Source organism: Oncorhynchus mykiss, chromosome 13 (genome assembly GCF_057628025.1).
Source record: "Oncorhynchus mykiss isolate SJ-2025 chromosome 13, ASM5762802v1, whole genome shotgun sequence".
In the NCBI taxonomy this organism is placed as follows: domain Eukaryota; kingdom Metazoa; phylum Chordata; class Actinopteri; order Salmoniformes; family Salmonidae; genus Oncorhynchus; species Oncorhynchus mykiss.
In genome coordinates this window covers 57,343,871-57,370,411 of record NC_143034.1, presented here as the reverse complement: position 1 = coordinate 57,370,411, position 26,541 = coordinate 57,343,871, and the positions used below count along the sequence as shown (strand labels likewise).

General features: G+C 44.1%; 1 protein-coding gene across 1 annotated transcript in view; it reads right to left on the bottom strand.

The window, feature by feature from the left end:
* Positions 1 to 26,541, bottom strand: part of LOC110485200 (voltage-dependent calcium channel gamma-2 subunit) — an 83,153-nt gene that overhangs the window by 45,251 nt on the left and 11,361 nt on the right. The window lies entirely within an intron of this gene.

Sequence of the window (26,541 nt, the reverse complement as noted above, 5' to 3'; positions counted from 1 at the left end):
CTGTCTCTGTATCTGTCTCTGTCTCTGTCTCTGTCTCTGTATCTGTATCTGTCCCTGTATCTGTCTCTGTCTCTGTCTCTGTCTCTGTCCCTGTATCTGTATCTGTCTCTGTCTCTGTCCCTGTATCTGTATCTGTCTCTGTCTCTGTCCCTGTATCTGTATCTGTCTTTGTCTCTGTCTCTGTCCCTGTATCTGTATCTGTCTCTGTCTCTGTCTCTGTCTCTGTCTCTGTCTCTGTTTCTGTCTCTGTATCTGTCTCTGTCTCTGTCTCTGTCTCTGTATCTGTCTCTGTCTCTGTTTCTGTATCTGTATCTGTATCTCTCCCTGTATCTGTATCTGTTTCGGTTTCTGTATCTGTATCTGTATCTGTCTCTGTCTCTGTATCTGTATCTGTCTCTGTCTCTGTTTCTGTATCTGTATCTGTTTCTGTCTCTGTATCTGTCTCTGTCTCTGTCTCTGTCTCTGTTTCTGTTTCTGTTTCTGTCTCTGTCTCTGTCTCTGTCTCTGTCTCTGTCTTGGTCCCTGGCCTTGGCCCTGTCTGTCTCTATCTCTATCTCTGTCTCAGTCCCTTTCTCTTTGTCTTTGCCTCTGTCTCTGTTCCTATCCCTGTCTCTGTACCTGTCTCTGTCCCTGTCTGTCTCTTTCTCTGTCCTTGGCCCTGTCTGTCTCTGTCCCTATCCCTGTCCCTGCTGTATCTGTGTCAACAGGCAGGAGATGGAGCTCTGAGCCTGGGCTGAGCTCTGCCGTTAGGCCCTCCTCCCTGCTCCGCCACAGGACCTAAACACTCCCCTCTGCATGAGTAGGCTGAAGCTTGGAGCATGGAGCCAAGCTCAACCATACCCACACAGACTAATCCCTGAGTTAATGGCCTGGAAGTGACTTGGGCACCAGTGATACATTCAGCTCCCTCATCTGATACACAGAATGCAAATTATTACACCTACATGCACACAGGGCCTACATCAGGGATGGACAACTTTGATGTGATGGGGGCCACAAAAAAAGGGGCTGCAGTGGCTGGCGGTTCTGCGTAACCACATCCATACCCACATATGCAGTCAGAGCCTTTTTGGGGCCTTAAGCGAAAATGTGTTGCATAAGACCAAGTAATATGTTTTAATAAAAGTTTACATCTGGCCCCTATTGAGCATAGTCTGTGACCTCAGATACACACAGCATCGTGGTTAGAGCACGCACGCACACACACACACACACACACACACACACACACACACACACACACACACACACACACACACACACGCACGCACACACACACACACACACACACACACACACACACACACACACACCCAGACACACACACACACACACACACACACACACACACACACACACACACACACACACACACACACACACACACACACACACACACACAGAGGGCATCTCTGGGGCTGTGATGTCATCTGGCTATAGCCAGTTATTTGTTAAGCCAGCAGGTGAGTGGCTGTGCTGCTCTCATTGGAAGGCTAAGACCTGGCCAAGTCCCTAGCAGGGCTAATTGATTAGCATTATACAGTAGCAGTGCTGCCTTCCCCATTGGACAACAACTTTATCCCGCGTGATGCCTCTATCCAGCATGGATGTCATATTGTGTAAACACACAATTAAGTGTACACACAGTTAAGTAACACGTGCATGTACGCACGGACGCATGCACACACAACACACACACACACACACACGTCTACACACACATTTACTCACAACACTGTTCATTTTTTTCAATCAGTTAGGCCCATTTTTCAGGTGTAAGTGGTATATTTTCAAAACTCTAAGTACAAAACTCTAAAATAAACACATGTAATGGCCCTATTTTATGTTCAGAATCTTGTGCGTTCATTGGGGTTTCACACATCTTTCACCCCTGAGTCATCCATGTAAAATCTAAGTTTTCTGTGAAAAACCATGAGAACATTAAGTTTGGTCACCAATACATGTAGCACATAGAGTGACTCTTTCCACGTTGTCCTATTCAAGCACACTGGCTGATGGAGAATGATGATGTAGTAGTTACAGCCACATCCATATAAGATTTGGTTTTAACTTCCAACATAAATTGATTTCAAATTGACACATTTCTGAGGTAAAAATATAAAAATGTACAGTGTTCAGCAGGTATCAAACTATATGCATTATATATACAAAAGTATGTGGACACACCTTCAAATGATTGGATTCTGCTATCGATCACACAGCCATGTAATCTCCGTAGACAAACATTGGCAGTAGAACGGCCTTACTGAAGAGCTCAGTGATTTTCAACATGGCACCGTCATAGGACGCCACATTTCCATCAAATCAGTTCGTCAAATTCCTGCCCTGCTAGAGCTGTCAACTGCATGCGTTGTTATCGTGAAGTGGAAAAGTCTCGGAGCAACAATGGCTCAGCCGTGAAATGGTAGGCCACACAAGCTCACAGAACAGGACTGCCGAGTGCTAAAAATGGTCTATCCTCGGTTGCAACACTCACTACCGAGTTCCAAACTGCCTCTGGAAGCAACGTCAGCACAAGAACTGTTCGTCGGGAGCTTCATGAAATGGGTTTCCATGGCCAAGCAGTGGTCTGGGGCTGTTTTTCATGGTTTGTGCTAGGCCGCTTAGTTCCAGTGAATGGTAGTCTTAACGCTACAGCATACAATTACATTCTAGACGATTCTGTGCTTCCAACATTGTGGCAACAGTTTGGGGAAGGTGCTTTCCTGTTTCAGCACGACAATGGCCCAGTGCACAAAGCGATGTCCATACAGAAATGGTTTGCCGAGATCAGTGTGGAAGAACCTGACTGTCCTGTACAAAGCGCTGACCTCAACCCCATCGAACATCTTTGGGATGAATTGGAAAGCCGATTGCGAGCCAGGCGTAGTCGCCCAACATTAGTGCCCGACCTCACTAATGCTCTTGTGGCTGAATGGTCCCTGCAGCAAAGTTCCAACATCTAGTGGAAAGCCTTCCCAGAAGAGTGGAGAATGTTATATTAGCAAAGGGGGGACCAATTACATACTAAGGCCCATGATTTTGGAATGAGATGTTCGACGAGCAGGTGTCCACATACTTTTGGACATGTAGTGTAAATAAACTGGACAGCACATCGTTGGCGCTCAGTAGTTATCTGTTTGGAGCAGTGTGATGTGATAGTTAATTTTATTGTTAAGAAATGACAAGAAAATCATGTCAAAATTAAAGTGAAAAGCAGACACCTAGATTGAATATGTATCCAAATTGATCGAGTGATTTGTGAGTTTTTGTTCTACTCAGTCATGAGCCACGTTAATGATCTGTTTAGATTTGTGTGCTTAGAGTTGTGAAAATGTAGCACACACAAAGTGATAAAAAGCCTGTAATGTATTTGACTTTTTTCTGCAAGATGCACATTAACCAAGGTGTTCACAGCCCAGTCATGTTAACACACAAAGGCAATTTCATTTAATAAACAGCTAGTAACAGAACCCAATCTACAAGGCAGATTGTTCGCTGTGCTACAGAGGTGATAAAGCTGTGGCCGAGGCTCATATACTCTCATGAAAACCTAAGCGATTTGACCCCTCTGCCACCCTTTACTGTGATTTACATTATCGCTGTGGAAGTGAGCTCATGCTATCGGTGTAAAATCTGCACAGTGAGCACAGCGAGGCAGTGGCTGAGCATCATAAATTCACCCTTAAAACAGCTGGCCATTGATCTTAGGACGTGCCGTACTTTTATCTAAATCAATTGGATTTCCAACCAACATTAATAAGAGTGTGAACACTTCAGGATAGATCTGGGCGGGGGGGTTACTTTTACTAGAGACTATAAAACATCACAAATCAAAGGCGGTCGATGCAGCTGTTTCACTACATTATAAAGATGACTGTATGAGCACTGACCCACAGAGAGAGAAAGCGAAAGAGAGAGAGGGAGGGAGAATGATAGAGAGCTGGGGGCGTGTGAAGATGGGAGAAGTATGGAAGGGATGGGTTAAAGAAAGAGAGGGAGGATTAAAGAGAGAGAGAGAGAGGGAGAGAGAGTGAAAGCGAGAGGGAGAGAGGGTGGGAGAGAGAAAGAGAGAGAGAAAGGGAGGGAGGGAGACAGAGTGAGAGAGAGAGAGAGAGAGAGAGGGAGAGAGTGAAAGCGAGAGGGAGAGAGGGTGGGAGAGAGAAAGAGAGAGAGAAAGGGAGGGAGGGAGACAGAGTGAGAGAGAGAGAGAGAGAGAGAGAGAGAGGGAGGAAAGAAGGAAGAGAAGGAGGAAGAGAGAGTAGGAGAGAGAGAGAGAGAGAGGGGGGAAGAGAGAGAGAGATGGGGAGAAACAAGGGGAGAGAGGGAAACGCAAAAAATAGAGCGAGAGGGGGGTGAAAGAGAGAGAGAGAAAGGAGGGGAGAATTGAAAGAGATTGAGAGTGAAAAAGAGTGAGACAGCCGAAAGCAGGAAGTCAACCATTCCTTTGACGTTTGATGTGGTTGATACCTTTCCAATGACTCCATTCCAGACATTATTATGAGCCGTCCTCCCCTCAGCAGCCTCCACTGGTGTGTCATCATGGGAGACTTCCTGCCCCCTGAATCCCCCTGATTACTGAACTGATGATGACATCACTACGATCACACTGCCTGCCACCACTATGTGAGTGGGACAAACACAGATTGATGTCAGAGTGTGGTATGCCAACTAAGTCGTCCTCAATGTGGACTTGGGCTATGTGAATGTTTATTTCTCCTCTGTGTGCTCCTGTGTAATTGCATAGGATGTGTGTGTGTGTGTGTGTGTGTCCATGAGCATCTCCATTGACTCAGTGCAGGAGAAGAACACAGCAGTAGAGTGAGTCACTGCGCTGGGACTCCTGGGTTCAGTACACTCTCCTGCTTCACACATTTCAGCACTGCTGTCAGGGATGGATGCTACCCAAATACACACACACACACACACACACACACACACACACACACACACACACACACACACACACACACACACACACACACACACACACACACACACACACACACACACAAACACACACACACACACACAGTACCTAACTCAACCTATGCACCTACAAAATGATAAATAACAAACTATTACCACCATTCACACACAAATACTCTCCCATCCAACTGCAAGGTGCTGCTAGACAGGGTTTAGAACCGAGATCTTGCTCCAGACTCAACTCTCCAGAGCCTACTTGTCTTGTCTGCCAGTATACTCTAGGAAGCCTCCATTCTCCCACTTGCCTCTTCTCCTCAGTTAGGCTTCTGCCAGCAACAGCACCAGTGACATATCCGGTTATCCCCACGCTGCACACAGAGCCAAGCCCGGCCAAGCCAAGCCACGCCATTCAGCTGACGGAGCTATTGGTGCAGAACACAGTGTTGATTTGTTGTAGCTGTTGATGCTGTTACTGTAGACCTCTTTAGGTTGGTTGCCAGAAAGATCATTGGGTGACACTGGGACCCACACGGCTGAGAAAGCACTTCACTTCATGCGCTGATTCATAGGGGTTAAATGTGGAAGACACATTCTGGTTGAATGCATTCAGTTGCTGAACTGACTAGGTATCCCCTTTCCCTTTCCCTATGTAGGCCAATATACTGTATTGTAAACTAGGGCTGAGCTCACATTTAGAGTGACTGGCTTTAGAAAGGATGGCGTATGCCATGTTATTTCACAGGGAGTGATGACAACAGTAATACAGTATACTGTATTGTAAACCAGGGCTGAGCTCACATGTAGAGTGACTGGCTTTAGAAAGGATGGCGTATGCCATGTTATTTCACTGGGAGTGATGACAACAGTAATACAGTATACTGTATTGTAAACCAGGGCTGAGCTCACATGTAGAGTGACTGGCTTTAGAAAGGATGGCGTATGCCATGTTATTTCACTGGGAGTGATGACAACAGTAATACAGTATACTGTATTGTAAACCAGGGCTGAGCTCACATGTAGAGTGACTGGCTTTAGAAAGTTATTTCGCTGGGTGGGATGACAACAGTAATACAGTGTAATACAGTACATTTGTAATACGATGCATTTTGCAGGAATCAGGAATCTATTCCTAAAACATATCATTTCTGTATAGCAGAACCATCGGCCAATATTTGCTTCAGCACGTTTAATATGAAATGAGAAAATGTATCACAAAAGTAACATTCTAGACCGAGTAGGCAGTGAATCCTTCATGTCCGTGAGGGGTGGTGTTTGGTATTCTCTCCTTCACTAATAAGTCATCATCAATTACATCGTATTGAAGAGATCTCATAAAGACATGGATGGCTGCCAACAGCTTGAGAGGGTGAAAGAAAACTGTTAACTGTGTATAATAAAGGCCTGTATGCCATACCTTCAACATGAGCAATTACTCCCTATCCATCATGCATGCATTACACACAAACACACACAAACAGTCATGTATGTGTAACAGTACAAATTTAAACCGTCCCCTCGCCCATACCCGGGCGCGAACTAGGGACCTTCTGCACACATCAACAGTCACCCTCGAAGCATCGTTACCCATCGCGCCACAAAAGTCGCGGCCCTTGCAGAGCAAGGGGAACTACTACTTCAAGGTCTCAGAGCAAGTGACGTCACTGATTGAAACGCTATTTAGCGCCCACGCTAACTAAGCTAGCCGTTTCACATCCGTTACACTCACCCCCCTTTTGACCTTCCTCCTTTTTCCGCAGCAACCAGTAATCCGGGTCAACAGCATCAATGTTACAGTACAAATTTAGACCGTCCCCTCGCCCATACCCGGGCGCGAACTAGGGACCTTCTGCACACATCAACAGTCACCCTCGAAGCATCGTTACCCATCGCTCCACAAAAGCCGCGGCCCTTGCAGAGCAAGGGGAACTACTACTTCAAGGTCTCAGAGCAAGTGACGTCACTGATTGAAACGCTATTTAGCGCCCACGCTAACTAAGCTAGCCGTTTCACATCTGTTACATATGCAAGCACGTATGCTACCCGTGTGAGGAGGCCACATTGTTTTCAGAATAGCACAAAGCTAAATGAATCACTGTTGAGACCTGTTGTCTTCTATACATCACTCATATGTCTCTCATAAATCATATCTCATATATATATATCTCCATCCACATACTGTATGTATATGACTCAAATAGATACATGTTACAAGCATGAGGCATTATAAACACATACATCTGTTGGTCTTCTTCCCTCGCCTTCTCTCTCCCACTCTTTCTGTCTCTCTTTCCTGCTTTCTCCTCTTTCTGCACAGATATGATATGAATCTTTCCCTCTTTTTAATCTTAAATCCCCTTCCCCCTCTCTCAAATGGCCTCTCTAACTCCCCATTCCTCTCCCCTTCCCCTCTTTCTCCCCCTCTCAGAAGTGTCTGGAAAAAGATCACTCCCACCAACACAGTGAGAGAGAAGCGAAGCATTTCCCCAGGCGAAATAAGTACTTGTGGTTTTGAGTGGAGTGAGAACTGGCAGATGGGGAACACCCGTTTTGGACGCCGGCTTCAGGTCTAGCTGGGGAAATTTCATGCAGATTTCTCAAGGGTTGTCTTGAGAGGTGTTCTCTGTACGTGAGACCCCCTGTCACATATACACACTGTGGTGGTGGAGACAGTACCACCGCTTCAAGCACCAACCCCAGGTCACTAGGCTACGTGCACCCCAGGTCACTAGGCTATGTGCAGGGTAAATGTTATGAAAAAAAGATAGGACCAAAATCCTTTCAGAAAAGCCTGGATTTGGACGTAGCTGAGGGTGATAACCAAATGGTTCTAGGTTACTCCCCTGTCACCCAAGCACTAAATATTGTACATAAATTATGTTTTATTTTTATTGTACATAAATTATGTGGTTTTTTTAAGCATTAAAGGGGCAATCTGCAGTTGTTACATACAGTTTTGGACTGTTAAATTATAATTTTTTCTCAATCACCTACAGGGATTCTTTGGAACTATGTTGTCTGTTTTGAAAACACACTCAACCATACTTATCTTTTGAGTCCAAACATTCGTTCGTTTTTAAATCCCAGTAGTTCAATAGATTTTCTTTGCAGTCACTAAATCATGACGTTCAAAATTGGAAACACAGCTATCAAAAGGTGCAGAATGATGAGTCTTATCTTCTGATGAAAACAACGTGTGGATATTCTGTGAACACTTTATAGTGAATGTCAGATTCATTGATGAATTCATTGATGACTGTATGGCTGCAGAACATATGTTATGGCTGGATGGTCAGTCTTGCAACCATAGCTCTGTCTATCAGCTTGATAGTGGTTATGTTTCTCAAGCCCAATTCCTCAGTTGTTTACCAAGACAAGTGGGGTGGCGCTTCGTTATTGTTTGAACTTTGGAAAAAGACCAAGTACAGTATTACATCAGCAGCTGTTTAGATCAGTGTCAAAGGATCATGTGTGTGTGTGGTTGCATGCACACGCGGTGACATGTGCTTACCTGTATGCAGGCAAGTGTATCTGTCTATGCGCAGTACATTCCAGTGTGTCTAAGTACTTAATACCCTGGCGTCAAAAAAATCAAGATTTAAATCGAAGTCTCATTGAATTTAAATAATTCCATCAAAATTCCCTTGCTCCATAAAATTGCATTCCTCAGCAACACTTGCGCAGTTTGGAAGATAAGGTTATTCAGTGTAGATAACAAAGTCTTTGCAGGAGGAAAAATGGAGCACTATAGAGTCATGCTAAAATAGCTATTCTATCAGGTGAATTCAGGTACGTCTCTACATATTTAACTAATGGTGAGTCTTGGTGAAGACGTGCTTTCAGGCAGCTACATAGACATTCAATTGTTAAACAGTTTTCAGCAATGAGCAAGATTATATTCAATACAGTAGCTAATTCAAATAGCAAAAATGTGTGCTACCTCTAATGTTTCTATAACGGCACTTGGTGAGACCCAGATGCAGACACATGATGCAGACACATGATGCAGATGGTTTGAGTCTCTGATATTTATTAAAATACAAGGGACAGGCATTAGGCAGGTCGAGGACAGACAGAAGTTCATTAACCAGGTCAGAGTCCGAAAGGTACAGGGGATGCAGGCAGGCTCGAGGTCAGGGCAGGCTGAATGGTCAGGCAGGTGGGCTCAGTGTCAGGGCAGGCTGAATGGTCAGGCAGGTGGGCTCAGTGTCAGGGCAGGCTGAATGGTCAGGCAGGTGGGCTCAGTGTCAGGGCAGGCAGAACAGGTCGGAACCGGGAGAAAGAAAACAGAGACTAGGAAATCCAGAAGCATGGAAAAACACACTGGTAGTCTTGACAAGACGAACTAGCAACAGACGAACAGAGAACACATGTATAAATACACTGGGTATAATGGGGAAGATGGGTGACACCTGGAGGGGGGTGGAGACAAGCACAAAGACAGGTGAAACAGATCAGGGTATGACAGTTTCTTTGAAATACCTTCTGTACCTTGTTATTAACTTAGCCTTGACAAGTCTGGACCCTGATGGTCAAATTCACTGACATAAGGGTGTGTGTGTTTGTTCACATGTGCATGTGTGTGTGGTCCAAAAACCCCTAAATTCTCTATCTCTCTAAACGACACACTCTCTCTCCCTGGCTCATCCCCTCCCCCATCGCACGGACTGCCTAAGGCACAATGATTAATTTGTGGCTATTGATTTCTCTTTCTGAGCTGAAAGTATGTGATCGAGAGAGAGAGAGAGAGAGAGAGAGAGAGTGGGAGAGAGTGAGAGAGAGAGAGAGAGCATGTGTGAGAGAGACTGAGAGAGAATGAGAGAAAATGTGTGTGTGTAAGACAGAGAAAGAGTGTGTTTGTGTGTGTGAGAGAGAGCGAGGGACAGAGAGAGTGAGACAGAGAGAGAGAATCGGTGTGTCTATATGTGATGGGGGAGAGAGAAAGAGGAAACAGAGAGGGAGAGAGAGAGAGGGAACAGACAGGGAGAGAGAGAGAGGGAGAGCGAGAGGGAACAGAGAGGGAGAGAGAGAGGGAACAGAGAGGGAGAGAGAGAACAGAGAGGGAGAGAGAGAGAGTGAACAGAGAGGGAGAGAACAGAGAGGGAGAGAGGGAACAGAGAGAGAGAGAGGGAACAGAGAGAGAGAGAGAGGGAACAGAGAGGGAGAGAGAGAGAGAGAGAGAGAGAGGGAACAGGGAGAGAGAGAGAGAGAGAGAGAGAGAGAGAGAGAGAGAGAGAGCGAGAGGGAGAGAGGGAGAGAGAGAGAGAGAGGGAACAGGGAGAGAGAGAGAGAGAGAGAGGGAACAGGGAGAGAGAGAGAGAGAGAGAGAGAGAGTGAGGGAACAGGGAGAGAGAGAGAGAGAGAGAGAGAGAGGGAACAGGGAGAGAGAGAGAGAGAGAGAGAGAGAGAGAGGGAGAGAGAAGAATACATCCAGTATTCAGTGTAGTGCTTCCCTGCAGTTCTTTTTTTCTGATCTTTAATGTAGGAAAAAAAGCCAATGGTTGCAGCCTGGATGCGTCAAACCACCTCCTCTCTCTCTCTCTCTCTCCCTCTCTTTCTCTCTCTCTCTCTCTCTCTCTCTCTCTCTCCTTTCTCCTCTCTCTGGCAATTGACAATTCACTGAGTGTCCACATGTCATCTTCTGCCCTGCTGCAGCGGAAGGGGGAGCGAGGGATGGGGAGTAGGGAGGGAGGGTTAGGGCGGGCAAGATGGCGGGGTGGGTGGAGGAGGATATTAATCTATTTCCCTGTTTTATTACATCTATGTAAATGTCGCTGGATTTGGGTTTGCTTTTTTCCCCTTTCTCTTTTCTTTTGCCGCTTTGCCTTCAACCGAATCCCCCAAAAGTCAGTATGAATCTTTTACAGGGGAATGTAATATCTTAATTGGCTGTAATACAGTGTTTCATTCCACCTATCAGTGTCTCTATTCCTCTTTCTGCGCTGACAGTGTTGCTATGAACCCATATGACACTGTCTTCTCATCAAAATGTAGCTTGGCAGAGGGAAGCAGGAGCCATATGACCTGTTCTCTTGTTATATTCTCCTCTATGACAAAATTCCCCTAAAAATACAAAGGTACGAGCGAAGGTGCTTGTGTAAAGCTTCCCAGTCGAAACAGTTTGTGCATATATTATGACGAAATGTTGTGATATTTTTGTTTGTTTTGGTGTTTGGCAGTTTTTCACGCACACACATTTTTTTCTTGAGGCAAATCGAAGTTTGGTAACTGAAGTCTACACCGCTTCGTCAGTGATTGGTCGACAGCACTACTCATAGGGGATTCTTCAAGGAAGTGTTTGTTGTCATTTATCGAGAGATGACTAGTTTTCATGCAAATGTTTTCACTTGAGAAATACTGCACCAAACATCTTAGTTAGATAGCATGACTAAAACCTTGTTCACACTGCAGGCCTTAATGCTCAAATCAGTATTTATTTATAAAAAAAATGTACCTCCTTTTTCTCCCCAATTTCGATCTTGTCTCATCGCTGCAACTCCCCAACGCTCACGGGAGGAGAAGGTCGAGTCATGTGTCTTACGAAACATGACCAGCCAAACCGCGCTTCTTAACACCCACCAGCCTAACCCGGAAGCTATCCACATCAATGTGTCTGAGGAAACACCGTTCAACTGACCTAGGTCAGCCTGCAGGCGCCGGGCCCGCCACAAGAAGTCTCTAGAGCTCGATGAGTCAAGTAAAGCCCCCCCTGGCAAACCACGCTTCTTAACAACCCCCCACTTAACCCGGAAGCCAGCCGCACCAATGTGTCGGAGGAAACACTTTTCAACTGACAACCGGGTCAGCCTGCAGGCTCCTGGCCCGCCACAAGGAGTCGCTAGAGCGCGATGAGCCAAGTAAACAATTAACAAGCTAGTTAGCTACCACATGTTCTTGTAAAACTGTCAACAGAGTTGCTAGCAAGCAACAAGATATGCCAAATAACTGTCAAATATATCAGATTTAGCCACTGTGCTTCTACACCTGCATTGCTTGCTGTTTGGGGTTTTAGGCTGGGTTTCTGTACAGCACTTTGAGATATCAGCTGATGTAAGAAGGGCTATGTACAGTGCCTTGCGAAAGTATTCGGCCCCCTTGAACTTTGCGACCTTTTGCCACATTTCAGGCTTCAAACATAAAGATATAAAACTGTATTTTTTTGTGAAGAATCAACAACAAGTGGGACACAATCATGAAGTGGAACGACATTTATTGGATATTTCAAACTTTTTTAACAAATCAAAAACTGAAAAATTGGATATGCAAAATTATTCAGCCCCCTTAAGTTAATACTTTGTAGCGCCACCTTTTGCTGCGATTACAGCTGTAAGTCGCTTGGGGTATGTCTCTATCAGTTTTGCACATCGAGAGACTGACATTTTTTCCCATTCCTCCTTGCAAAACAGCTCGAGCTCAGTGAGGTTGGATGGAGAGCAGTTTTCAGTTCTTTCCACAGATTCTCGATTGGATTCAGGTCTGGACTTTGACTTGGCCATTCTAACACCTGGATATGTTTATTTTTGAACCATTCCATTGTAGATTTTGCTTTATCTTTTGGATCATTGTCTTGTTGGAAGACAAATCTCCGTCCCAGTCTCAGGTCTTTTGCAGACTCCATCAGGTTTTCTTCCAGAATGGTCCTGTATTTGGCTCCATCCATCTTCCCATCAATTTTAACCATCTTCCCTGTCCCTGCTGAAGAAAAGCAGGCCCAAACCATGATGCTGCCACCACCATGTTTGACAGTGGGGATGGTGTGTTCAGCTGTGTTGCTTTTACGCCAAACATAACGTTTTGCATTGTTGCCAAAAAGTTCAATTTTGGTTTCATCTGACCAGAGCACCTTCTTCCACATGTTTGGTGTGTCTCCCAGGTGGCTTGTGGCAAACTTTAAACGACACTTTTTATGGATATCTTTAAGAAATGGCTTTCTTCTTGCCACTCTTCCATAAAGGCCAGATTTGTGCAATATACGACTGATTGTTGTCCTATGGACAGAGTCTCCCACCTCAGCTGTAGATCTCTGCAGTTCATCCAGAGTGATCATGGGCCTCTTGGCTGCATCTCTGATCAGTCTTCTCCTTGTATGAGCTGAAAGTTTAGAGGGACGGCCAGGTCTTAGTAGATTTGCAGTGGTCTGATACTCCTTCCATTTCAATATTATCGCTTGCACAGTGCTCCTTGGGATGTTTAAAGCTTGGGAAATCTTTTTGTATCCAAATCTGGCTTTAAACTTCTTCACAACAGTATCTCGGACCTGCCTGGTGTGTTCCTTGTTCTTCATGATGCTCTCTGCGCTTTTAACGGACCTCTGAGACTATCACAGTGCAGGTGCATTTATACAGAGACTTGATTACACACAGGTGGATTGTATTTATCATCATTAGTCATTTAGGTCAACATTGGATCATTCAGAGATCCTCACTGAACTTCTGGAGAGAGTTTGCTGCACTGAAAGTAAAGGGGCTGAATAATTTTGCACGCCCAATTTTTCAGTTTTTGATTTGTTAAAAAAGTTTGAAATATCCAATAAATGTCGTTCCACTTCATGATTGTGTCCCACTTGTTGTTGATTCTTCACAAAAAATACAGTTTTATATCTTTATGTTTGAAGCCTGAAATGTGGCAAAAGGTCGCAAAGTTCAAGGGGGCCGAATACTTTCGCAAGGCACTGTAAATACATTTGACTTGACCATTCAGACACAAGTTGCATGGTATATGAAATGTGGCTTGAAATATTAGATTCCATTAGCTTTTTGGCTGCAGGAAAAATAAGATGTTAGACCTCAGCAAAAAAGTCCAAATGAATTACAGATTTCTTGGTTTATCTTAGATTAATTCTGACTTTTTTGAGGAAGTGTATACTGGCTATGTTGATGCTACAGAGTCTCAAAAGGGACAAACAGTAACATTGCCACTTTTTTCTAGTTCTTGAAGTGAAGGTATTTTAAGGGAGTATGCGAGGCACAGACGTTCACTTCGCCTAGCCGAGTTCTGCTAGGAGCAAACCAAATCTAGTATGCGGTAGCCTTTAGCCTCTAGCTATCTGGATAGCATAGCACTGCAGCATTGCGATCCAATGCAATTATTCTGTACTGTGAACAAAGATAGGCGCCCTGCAGTAAGTCACACAACATGATGGGCCAAGCCTCTGACTCCAGCTCTAGAGTCTCTGTTTGTTACACCCCGCTTATCTTCGAAACACAGAGGGCAAACAGCACTAGCACCAACATTGACCAAAATCAGACAAACATAAGGAAATGAGGCTAGCAAAAGGCTAGAGCTAGCAGTGTGTGGTTAGCATTAGCACTAGAGCAGAAATGTAGTCTAGCGATGGTCAGCCTTTGGCCCGGGGGGCAATGGTAAGGCTGTATGTGATCTTTACTTAATTAACTTGATTAATGTTTTAATTAGGCCTATGGGTAACACTCCCTGTGTATGAAAACCCTTCACATAGTAGAAGCACATTTTATTATAATAGTAATAATAATAATTTGGTGGGTGCTTATATTTTTCCTATTTCACACACTTCACACGTGTTTTTGGCATATCCCAATGTGTTTTTGGCATATCCCCCCCACCCTCAGAGAGTGGGGTCACAGCCAGGGTCTGCCATTATCAACGGCAACCCTGGAGCAATTAGAGTTAACCCTATAAAGTCTAAGCTCTGTCTAAGGGATCCACTAAGCTACAGTGCATTCGGAAAGTATTCAGACCCCTTGACTTTTTCCACATTTTGTTACGTTAGAGCCTTGTTCTAAAATTGAATTAATTGTTTTTTCTCTCATCAATCTACACACAATGCACCATAATACACCATTTTTGGAAATGTTCGCAAATAAAAAACATATAAAAAACAGAAATATCACATTTACATAAGTATTCAGACATTTACTCAGTACTTTGTTTAAGCACCCTTGGCAGCAATTATAGCCTCGAGTCTTCGTGGGTATGACGCTACAAGCTTGGCACACCTGTATTTGGGAAGTTCCTCCCATTCTTCTCTGCAGATCCTCTCAAGCTCTTTCAGATTGGATGGGGAGCATTGCTGCAAAGCGATTTTCAGGTCTCTCCAGAGATGTTGGATCAGGTTCAAGTCCGGGCTCTGGCTGGGCCACTCAAGGACATTCCGAAACTTGTCCTGAAGCCACTCCTATGTTCTCTTGGCTGTGTGCTTAGGGTCGTTGTCCTGTTGGAAGGTGAAACTCCACCCCAGTCTGAGGTCCTGAGCAGTCTGGAGCAGGTTTTCATCGAGGATCTCTCTTTCCCTCGATCCTGATTACTCTCCCAGTCCCTGTCGCAGAAAAACATCCCCACAGCATGATGCTTCCATCACCATGCTTCATCGTAGGGATGGCATTCAGGCCAAAGAGTTCAATCTTGGTTTCATCAGACCAGAGAATCTTGTTCCTCTTGGTCTGAGAGTCCTCTAGGTGCCTTTTGGCAAACTCCAAGCGGGTTGTCATGTGACTTTTACTGAGGAGTGGCTTCCATCTGGCCACTCTACCATAAAGGTCTGATTGGCGGTGCTGCAGAGATGGTTGTCCTTCTTAAAGGTTCTCCCATCTCCACAGCGGAACTCTGGAGCTCTGTCAGACTGACCTTCGGGTTCTTGGTCACATCCCCAGATTGCTCAGTTTAGCTGGCGGCCAGCTCTAGGAAGAGTCTTGGTGGTTCCAAACTTCTTCCATTTAATAATGATGGAGGCCACTATGTTCTTGGGCACCTTCAATGCTGCAGAAATGTTTTGGTACTCTTCCCCAGATCTGTGCCTCGACACAATCCTGTCTCGGAGCTCTAAGGACCATCCTTTGACCTCATGGCACTGTCAACTTTGGGACCTTATATAGACAGGTGTGTGCCTTTCCAAATCATGTTCAATCATTTGAAATTACCACAGGTGGACTCCAATCAAGTTGTAGGAACATCTCAAGGATGATCAATGGAAACAAGATGCACCTGAGCTCAATTTCAAGTCTCATAGAAAAGGGACTGAATACTTATATAAAAATCCGGTATTTCTGTTTAAAAAAAAAATCTCACTTTGTCATTATGGGGTATTGTGTGTAGATTGATGAGGAATTTAAAAAATATATATTTTAGAAAAAGGCTGTAACTTAACAAAATTTGAAAAAAATCCAAGGGATCTGAACACTTTCCGAATGCACTGTATATGGAATTGTTTTAAGAAGGTCATACTAAGGATCATTTAGCTATTTGATTTTTGTTTCAAATATTTTTTTTATTGAACACACACAAGAATGGTGTGTAGGTATAAAAGACAAGTATACAATTCTTATCTAAACATAAAAGAGCAGACAGGAACAACAAGACCCAGAGTTTTGGGTACAAAACAAAAAATACAAAACACGACATACAGAACAAGGACATGTAAAAAGAAAGAGGGTAGATGTCCCCCCCTCTTATTCCCCCCTTATCCCCCCCTCCCCCTCCCAACTGCTCGGGTGGCAGGACCAGCACATGCTGCCCAAAGGTAGATTAAGATATTACAATTGAGAGTAACGCGTTAATAAGTACAAATTCACAGCGCTGACTGGTCCAAGTAAGAGAGGAAAGGCTGCCAGATTTGATCAAATGTTGATAATTTATTGTTCAGAATATATCTAATTCTTTCTAAGTGTACAGTGTTTGCCAATTCACTGAGCCATAATTTGGTAGAGGGCGCTTCCCTCCTTTTCCAAAACAACAAGATTAGTTGTTTTGCCGAAATGAGACTGTAAGAGATTAATTGTTTTTGGGTGTTGGTTAATCCGTTTAGGGAATCAGACACTCCCAGGATTATCAGAAGCGGGTCTGGGTCTATTGAAGTCTCCAAAACTTCAGAGAGGATCCCAAAAATTCCACACCAATAACCATGCAAGCTAGAGCATAGGGCAAAGCAGTGTAGTAGTGTACATAGTAGTGGAGTAGTGCAACCTGACATTTATCACACATAGGGGATGTATCAGGAAATATCCTATGCAGTTTAGTTTTGGAATAGAGTAATCTGTGTAATACCTTGAATTGTATGAGATGATGTCTGGAATTAATGAAGCATGTGTGGATATACTCCAAGCTCTCTTCCCAGTCTGCCCCCGAAATGTCAGTCCCTAGTTCTTCCTCCCATTTTGCCTTAATGGCATCTGTAGAACGTGTGCTAACAGATTGAAAAGCATTATATAGACACGATATCAGTTTGTCTGAGGTGGGGCATATTTTTTTGCATCCGTCAAACATGGAAGGTTTAGCATTCCCAAATGTTGGGAGGTGTTTTCTAACATAGTCTCTAATTTGTAGGTATCTGAAAAAAATACTTCTGGGAAGATTATAAGTTTCCCTCAGCAACTCAAAGGAAGCAAAGGTCCCTTCTATATATAAATCCCCTATGGTACTTATCCCCAACTCTCCCCATCGCTCAAAGGTGTTATCAAGGTTAGAGGGGGCAATGGAGGGATTCCTGGCAACAGGGAGCATGAATGACATTGGTCTAAGCTCAAAGTGGACTTTAATTTGCTTCCAGATTCGGACTGTGCTATGTATAATAGGATTGTTACAATGAATTGACATCTCCAGATTGACAGGCGACAAAATAACAGCCACAATAGAGAAGGGGTGACACTCCTCACGCTCCATACTAAGCCAGCTGGATGACGGAAGTGCGTCATCCAGCAGAAACGTAACAGCGCGGAGGTTAGCGGCCCAGTAATAAAATATACAATTTGGGAGAGACAATCCTCCTTCCATCTTGGATTTACAGAGGTGTTTTTGACCTATCCTGTGTGTTTTATAGTCCCAGATGAAAGGATTGAATAATTGAGTCCAGTTGTTTATGAGAGGATTTAGGTATGAATACTGGGATGTTCTGGAATAGGTAGAGCAGTTGGTGGGAGGAAGACCATTTTAATGGCATTAATTCTTCCGAGCAGAGAAATTGGGAGAGTTCTCCAAAATTGTATGTTTGCCTTGAGTTTTTGCATCAGAGAGGGGAAATTCTCTTGAAATAGTAAGGAGTATTGTTTGGTAACTACAATTCCTAGGTAAGTACATTTTTCTGAAGATAACTGGGAGATGTTCTAGCCAGGAGGTGTTTTGCAACCGTATGGGCATTAATTCACTCTTGTTCCAATTTATTCTGTATCCCGAGAAGGTACCAAACAAATTGATCACATCAAGAATAGCTGGAATACTAGCCTGGGGTTCTGTTACATAGAGGAGGATGTCATCTGCGTATAGGGAAATCTTGTTTAGAGTATCTTTAGTATTATAGCCGTGTATTGCTGCATGAGATCTAATCGCCCGAGCGAGAGGTTCGATAATTAGGGCGAAGAGCATAGGCGACAGCGCACAACCCTGCCTTGTCCCTCTGTAAAGGTTAAATCGGGGCGACAATGATTGGTTAGTGAGTATTCTCGCACAGGGGTTCCTATATAAAAGCTGGATCCAATTTATGAACCCATCTCCAATATTACATTTCTGTAGGACCTTAAATAGATAGGGCCACTCAACTTGGTCAAAGGCCTTTTCGGCGTCAAGAGATATAACGGCAAGGTCCACGTTAGGTAACCTCTGAGAATACATAATGTTGAAGAGGCGCCTGAGATTGAAGAATGAGTTTCTGTTAGGGATATGGACCAATTTGCCAATTAAAGTGCTAAGCCTGTTAGCCAGAGTTTTAAAATATTTTGGTCTGTATTAAGGAGAGATATTGGTCTATATGACCCTACCTCTTCCGGATCTTTACCCTTAACTATAACTGTAATGAATGCTTCATCCAAAGTAGAAGGGAGAGCTCCATCCTCATTGGCCTGAACCAACATTTTGTGCAGGTAGGGAGAGAGTATGTTGCTGAATGTTTTATAGAATTCACCAGGGTATCCATCTGGGCCCGGGGTCTTGCCACTCTTTAGAGATTTAATTGTTTCTCGAATTTCTTCAAGAGATATTTCCTTATTCAGGAAGTTAGAATCGTCCTGGTTCAGGGCAGGAAGTCCTCCAAAAACTTTTGCATAATTAAGGGGTTAGGATCTGCTTTAGATGTATATAGAGTCTCATAAAACTGACGGAATCTGTCATTGATGTCTTTGGGGGAAGAGAGTAATTCCCCAGATGCAGATTTAACTTTGTGAATCATTTGGTCACTCACATTTTTTCGAAGTTGTCTGGCGCGTAATTTGTGTGGTTTGTCACAAAACTCAAAATATTTTTGCTTTTTTTGCAATTTTAGCTGAGAGAATCTGATTATATTCAAATTTTAAAGAGGTAATTTTTTAAATGTTTCTCCATAGATTGATGGCTAGCATTCTCCCTATCCAGTAAATGAATTTGTCCCTCCAGTTCTTCCAGTTTTCCTCTGTTTTGCCTACTCCTGGCAGCCTGAAAGGAGATGATACAGCCTCTCAGATAAGCATTCAGTGTTTCCCACAATAATGCTGGGGAAGTCTCTGTGTTGTCGTTGGTATCAAAGAAAAATGTAATTTGGTCTTTAAGATGTTCACAGAATGTTGGTTCTGTGAGGAGCTGAAGATTCAACCTCCAGACCCTCTCGTTTGGTACAATGTCACCCAATCTCAGGGAGAAGGTGAGTGGACTGTGGTCCGAGATTATAATATCATGATACCTCACATTACAGGTATAGGTAGTTTAACATCAACCAAAAAGTAGTCAATTCGAACATGAGAGTAAAATGAGTATTCCCTACCCGTAGGGTTAGCGATCCTCCATATATCAAATAAGTTCACATTTTTTATGTAGGTATTCAAGAATTCGCTTGAATAGGAGGTAGGGGTTCGCCGGGTAGAGGATCTATCCAAATATTGGTCTAGCACACAGTTAAGGTCCCCTCCAATGACCAGGTTAGTATGGGAGATATCTGGAATCAGGGCAAGGACTCTTTTGAAAAAAGAGGGGTTATCAATGTTTGGCCCATAGATATTTAGTAGAGTTACTGAAGTAGAGTGGATTTCTCCTATTACGATCACATAGCGACCCTCTTTATCCGCAATAGTGGTGTTATGTAGAAAGGGAATTCCTTTCCGTACCAGAATCGCTGTGCCTCTCGTTTTGGAAGAGAAGTTAGAGTGATACACTTGCTCCACCCACCTATAATTAAGTTTGCTATGAGAGTTATTTTTCAGATGGGTTTCTTGCAAAAATATAATATCAGACGAGAGTGATTTCAAGTGGGCTAGGACCTTGCTCTCTTAATTGGTTGGTTTAAACACTTGACATTCCAGGAAGTGAATGTAAGCCCCGCCCTCCTCTTGTTTGTAGTTCCTATGGTGGCCTGCATAACATGTAACTCGATAAAAAGGTAAGAAAGCGCACCAAACCATCACGATCAACATATGTAGCACCTACACCCGAGCAGTATCCATCCAACCCCTCACCCCCTGCAAGCACCTTTAATTCCCACCCTGTTCCCATAATTTCCCCAAAAATAATAAACACATTGTCAAATCAAATCAAATCAAATGTATTTATATAGCCCTTCGTACATCAGCTGATATCTCAAAGTGCTGTACAGAAACCCAGTCTAAAACCCCAAACAGCAAGCAATGCAGGTGTAGAAGCACGGTGGCTAGGAAAAACTCCCTAGAAAGGCCAAAACCTAGGAAGAAACCTAGAGAGGAACCAGGCTATGTGGGGTGGCCAGTCCTCTTCTGATTGTGCCGGGTGGAGATTATAACAGAACATGGCCAAGATGTTCAAATGTTCATAAATGACCAGCATGGTCCAATAATAATAAGGCAGAACAGTTGAAACTGGAGCAGCAGCACGGCCAGGTGGACTGGGGACAGCAAGGAGTCATCATGTCAGGTAGTCCTGAGGCATGGTCCTAGGGCTCAGGTCCTCCGAGAGAGAGAAAGAGAGAATTAGAGAGAGCACACTTAAATTCACACAGGACACCGAATTGGACAGGAGAAGTACTCCAGATATAACAAACTGACCCTAGCCCCCCGACACATAAACTACTGCAGCATAAATACTGGAGGCTGAGACAGGAGGGGTCAGGAGACACTGTGGCCCCATCCGAGGACACCCCCGGACAGGGCCAAACAGGAAGGATATAACCCCACCCACTTTGCCAAAGCACAGCCCCCACACCACTAGAGGTGTGGCCGATGCCAAAAAAGTACACCGCGACCTCGAACAAGAAGTAAAACAAAAATAAAATCCCAACTATACGTTCACCTCTCACTCTCCTAGAACTTCTACTAACATATGAACTGAGGAGGCTCCCGCGAATAAAGTGTTCAATTAGCATCTAATAAACCTAAACATAATAAGTTGCAACTTTAACATATTGCGCACTTAAGCGTCATCCTGGGTCAATCCCTGAGATAAGGAAGAGATAGCCTCACAAGATTACATTGCTAAACAATGCCGGTCTAAATATAAACCATCCGCAACCGGCATAGTCAGCCGTACCTTTACATATTGTGGGTCAGGAGATCGGAACAAGGATTTTGCTAAATTAAACAAAATACAGTGCCTTGCGAAAGTATTCGGTCCCTTGAACTTTGCGACCTTTTGCCACATTTCAGGCTTCAAACATAAAGATATAAAACTGTATTTTTTTGTGAAGAATCAACAACAAGTGGGACACAATCATGAAGTGGAACGACATTTATTGGATATTTCAAACTTTTTTAACAAATCAAAAACTGAAAAATTGGGCGTGCAAAATTATTCTGGTGATTATTAATAACAAGCTAACCTGATTTAAAATATACACATACATAATACTAAAATGCTAAGAGAAAATAGTAATAAAGTACAAATAGTAATTGTATGTACGCACACCTACACAGACATAAGCACTAGAGAGGGCTGGTGGGAATCTAGTCAGGAGAGCGGCCTACGGCTAGACAAAGGCAGAACGGCACAAAACATCAACTTGCTAACCAGGCGTCTGCCCCTTCCCAACCATCACCCCCAGTCCCCTGCAAGCAATAAATAAATGGTATGGTAATAAGAATAATGTAAGAATTGAAAAATAAATAACGAAACAAAATAAAAATGGGGGAATATAAGTATATCCATTCGAAAGTGTCAATGATCAAACCTGGAAGGCCTCCCAAATAGGCATCGCTCTGAACACAGCCGGAATGAAAGTGAATTTAACCTTAAATTAGAGCTCTGACCGCCATCCATTGGTCGGCTCAGCGTCTTACATGATCGGTAGCACTTGCTGAGCCCGCTTAATACGGTTTCACCCATTATGGTATAGTATGGATTTGAGTCCATGAGCAGACCCGAACACACAAGACAAGGCACTCTAACCTGTATGGGGGATTGGCGTATATTCCCGGATAAACTTATCTGTGTCCATAACTGAGGAGAAACAAATCTTCTCACCGGAAGGCGGGGTAATTCTTAGTCTTGCAGGGAAGAGTAAGGCTGGGCGAAGATGGAGTTTGTAGAGTTTGGTCATGACATCTCTGTAGTCGGCGCGATGCTTTGCCACATCGGGCGCATAATCCTCATAGACACGGAATGGATGCCCTTTATGTGACAGGTTGCCCCTCATTCGAGCTTCCCGCAGGATAAGATCCTTGGTCTTGAAACTGTGACAACAGATGATTACTGGGCGAGGACGTTGGCCCGGTCCAGGCACTGGGACAAGGGAGCGATGTGCACGGTGGGGATCCGAAGCCAAAAGATCCGATCCCATTGCATCCTTCAATAGCTTGGCGAAGAAGTCGGTGGGGCGAGAGCCCGCCTCTACCCCCTCTGCCAGACCAACAACGCAAAGGTTATTACGTCTGGATCGGCCCTCCAGGTCCACCACTTTCACAGAAAGCCTCTGCACACTATCCTGCAATGACGTGCATAGCTTCTCTAACTCGTCGATCCGACCAGCTTTGAATTCAGAAGCTTTCTCAAGGTCCACAATACTCTGGCCATGCGAAGCGACCGTTCGAATGATGCTCTCGATTTTGGTGTCCAGTTCAACAATAGTAGCCTTAATTAAGATCCTTGCTGATATTAGCCCATACAAATGCATTGAATAACAGATTTACTCCATGGAACAACAGATAATCCCCCCCAAAAAATCTAAAGGCAGTTTGTTCTGAAGTGTCTGTCTTATCTGAGAGATAAAAGAAATATAATGACCATCATTTTTGTATTTTTTTTTTTTACATGTATTTAACCCCTTATTTTTGGCAGCAAACCGTCTCCATATACAGTATACTGTTTCCAACCAGACAAGTCTTGTGAGGCCTGTGGGCGTCCTAGAGCAAAACAACCAACATGTATGTGTTTGTGAGAGTCTCACCTTTCCACTGTAGACACATATGACAATGGCTAACTTGGCTACAGCGTTGCCGTAGGATGACATTCCTACACAGATATAGTGAGCCAGTGAGATATTCAGTCAATTGTATAAGTGATACTGACATTGTCAGTAGCAGACACTGAGGCCGACAGTAATACAGTGTTGTGTTCTGAGCCTTTGTCTGCCATCTGCCGCGGAGCTCTCCAACAGGTGGTATGAGGCGTACTGAGGGGAAACAAAATATAAAAGCCAGGCTCCTTACAGCCCATCATCGCAACTTAGCTTCATTTTGATACAATATGTTCATTTTTGACTTGTGCAACCCCATGGAACCAGCAAGTCTGGGGTATGGTGGTTACAGCACCATGAGACCAGCAAGTCTGGGGTATGGTGGTGTTAGTATAATTTAATTAAGCCAATGTGCTTTCATCAATTGAAAGCCCTTCATATATTTTATGAGAATTTGTAAGATTTCTTGTTTGCATAAAATAGACGCAGACCAGTCTTTAAATAATAGGTAATAGAATTTATTCTCGGAGCGCGCTACCACTCAAACACATGCATCAGTTTAAATACAGATGATGACGTCATTTCACTGCCTTAACTGAACCCCCTCCTCTCGACAGGTAAAGTAAGGTAAGTTAATTCTAACTTACTAACACACTCCCAGATAACTTTTGACCCCTCAACATTATCGATCACCACTGAACTGACAGTTGTAATTAACAGAAACCCTAGGAATGCACTCACTGCCTAATCTAAAAACCCCAGAGCTAAGTTTCAGGTTGGGTCAACCATAGGCTAACGACCTTATGTGTTTACACAGTCCACAACCCATTTGTTCCTGCCCAGTTGGAATGGTGTTCTTTAACATTTTATTACTCCTTGTCCGTGTCACACAATTCCTTCTTATGAACTCATATTGTCTATTAAACATACAGAGTATAAGTTTACCTAGATACAATTCTATTTAAAATGGGGATATTGTTTATTCATTTATCCATAATAAATCCATAATAAATTCAACAGGTGGTTACAGCACCATGAGACCAGCAGGTCTGGGGTATGGTGGTTACAGCACCATGAGACCAGCAGGTCTGGGGTATGGTGGTTACAGCACCATGAGACCAGCAGGTCTGGGGTATGGTGATTACAGCACCATGAGACCAGCAGGTCTGGGGTATGGTGATTACAGCACCATGAGACCAGCAGGTCTGGGGTATGGTGGTTACAGCAACATGAGACCAGCAGGTCTGGGGTATGGTGATTACAGCACCATGAGACCAGCAGGTCTGGGGTATGGTGGTTACAGCAACATGAGACCAGCAGGTCTGGGGTATGGTGGTTACAGCACCATGAGACCAGCAGGTCTGGGGTATGGTGATTACAGCACCATGAGACCAGCAGGTCTGGGGTATGGTGGTTACAGCAACATGAGAGCAGCAGGTCTGGGGTATGGTGGTTACAGCACCATGAGACCAGCAGGTCTGGGGTATGGTGGTTACAGCAACATGAGAGCAGCAGGTCTGGGGTATGGTGGTTACAGCACCATGAGACCAGCAGGTCTGGGGTATGGTGGTTACAGCAACATGAGAGCAGCAGGTCTGGGGTATGGTGGTTACAGCACCATGAGACCAGCAGGTCTGGGGTATGGTGGTTACCTTTAGGCTGGTTCAAACACAGGCTGCTGTATTTCTCCCTCTCTGTATGCATGTGTTTGTCAGGTATGCGTGTCAGTAAGAGTAGCGGTGCACACTAGCTGGGATAGAGAATAATTCCTTCCTGACCCTGGTTGTGAATATGTGTGTGTGTTATGGCACAGGAGCAGTCCATGTGCATGCTGTTGTGAACTCATGAGAGACTCCTGTCCTGGAAAACGATCTGAGAGAGCAAAGAAAAGCCACGCTGCTCGCCATTAAAAATTCATACTGTTCCTTACTGCACACAGGCAATGAGCATACACACACACACACACACACACACACACACACACACACACACACACACACACACACACACACACACACACACACACACACACACACACACACACAGAAAGGAGTGGGACAGAAGGGGTTAAACATGATGGGCTGGACAGGAAGTGTTGCATCATCTTCCTCTGTGATTTAGCAGAGCCTTATCCCCAGCTACATCAGTATGTAGCACCTTCATTTTGACAAACTCCCTGATTCGACCTGATCTGGAGATTACCGTAGCATTGTCTTTCATCTTCAGGAAAATCAGATGCGTTGTCAGCATTTTGGCTAAGGCTGTGGCTGAGCTTCAGAGTCAGAACACATACATTATCCCTCCATAGACATGAATAATCGAGTGTCAGCCATACCTGGACACCAGGTTTACATCATTTCCTGTAGAGAACATATTCCATCATCAGCCTTCAGATTAACCCCCAACTCACTCTGTCACTGCTAAAGCTACAGTTCACAGGTAAGATAAAAGTTGGGGCAGATTCATTCTGAAATAACATTGAGTGTAACTTACAAAAAGTTTGTTTAGGTTAAAATGCGATGGCTTTAATAATGTTTTTCTGTTTAAAAATAAATATTTGGATTGCATAACTATAAATATATTTTTTTTTACCAATGATCCAATGTTCAGCAGTCTCCCTTTGACCTTGTCAACATCATTACTCCCACACAAGTTAGCCGGTGACATCACCACCTTCCATTTTTTTTCTTAGCTTGGAGCAGTTTCTGATGGTCTCATTTGACAGATAGAGTCTCATTACAAGTGTTTGTTTTCCCAACAGCACCATTTGCTGTGACAGTGGGGTCTGCCAGCTCTGTCGGCTACAGTAAAAACTCACTCTGGAGTGTAGTTAACAGGACCATCTGAACAGCCCCACATGCACACACATGCACTCTCACACACACACACACACACACACACACACACACACACACACACACACACTCACACACACACACACACACACACGCACTCACACACACTCACACACACACACACACACACACACACACACACACACACACACACACACACACTCACACACTCACACACACACACGCACTCACACACACTCACACACACACACACACACACACACTCACACACACACACACACACACACACACACACACACACACTCACACACTCACACACTCACACACACACACACACACACACACACACACACACACTCACACACTCACACACACACACACACACTCACACACTCACACACTCACACACACACACACACACACATACATACACACGCACTCACACACACTCACACACACACACACACACACACTCACACACTCACACACTCACACACACACATACACACG